A 707-nucleotide genomic window follows, 5' to 3' on the forward strand; every position below is an offset into this window, starting at 1 on the left:
GTTAACCGGACTAGTACTCCAGAGAGCTTGGGCTGGTCCCCAGATTTGAGGAGGGGGTAAAGCGAGAGAGCAGCACAGTCTTTCCTTCTCTCCTCTCCGCACACTCTGCTCCTGCCTGTAGGATTGCTGTCGGCGCCACCAAATGCACACACACCACACCCTGAACTCGGGGTCTGTGCCCTGCCCCCCTCAGTTGGCCAGCCTTCCCAATCTCCCCATTGTGGCCAGGAGCACGGAAGTCTTTGAAACAGCCCCTGCCCCTGCCCCACTCCCAGGCAGGTACAATGGCTCTCAGCGCCTTCTCAAAGTCAGGGTCACGCCACACCCACTCCCAGGTCCTGCTGATTCATTCCCTGCCTCCTGGGTCCTCCTCTTCCTCTCACTCAGAACTGTCATCCGAGACTGCGTCCTTATCTCCCAACATCTGGAGGATCAGCAGAAGCTGCTGGCCCACCTCCTTTGCCTCAGGCCTCTCTCACTTTTACAATCTGAACAGCTGTATTCTTATTCCTTTAATGACATTTGATTGTAGCGGGGAAAGGGGGTTGGCTTTCTGCTTGTCACTCACCCTCACTGGCTTACCTTTTCCTCCTCACAGCCTTTCCCTTATATTCTCTCTCTCTCTCTCTCTCTCTCTCTCTCGCTCTCGCTCTCGCTCTCTCTCTCTCTCACTCTCTTTTTTTACTTCTTATTTATTTTTGATAGTG

General features: G+C 53.7%; 1 protein-coding gene across 2 annotated transcripts in view; it reads right to left on the minus strand.

Annotated features, from left to right (window-relative positions):
- The window catches only part of GALNT6 (polypeptide N-acetylgalactosaminyltransferase 6), a 35621-nt gene that overhangs the window by 31479 nt on the left and 3435 nt on the right, over positions 1–707 (minus strand). The window lies entirely within an intron of this gene.

Source organism: Crocuta crocuta, unplaced genomic scaffold, assembly GCF_008692635.1.
Source record: "Crocuta crocuta isolate KB4526 unplaced genomic scaffold, BGI_CrCroc_1.0 scaffold30, whole genome shotgun sequence".
Classification (NCBI taxonomy): domain Eukaryota; kingdom Metazoa; phylum Chordata; class Mammalia; order Carnivora; family Hyaenidae; genus Crocuta; species Crocuta crocuta.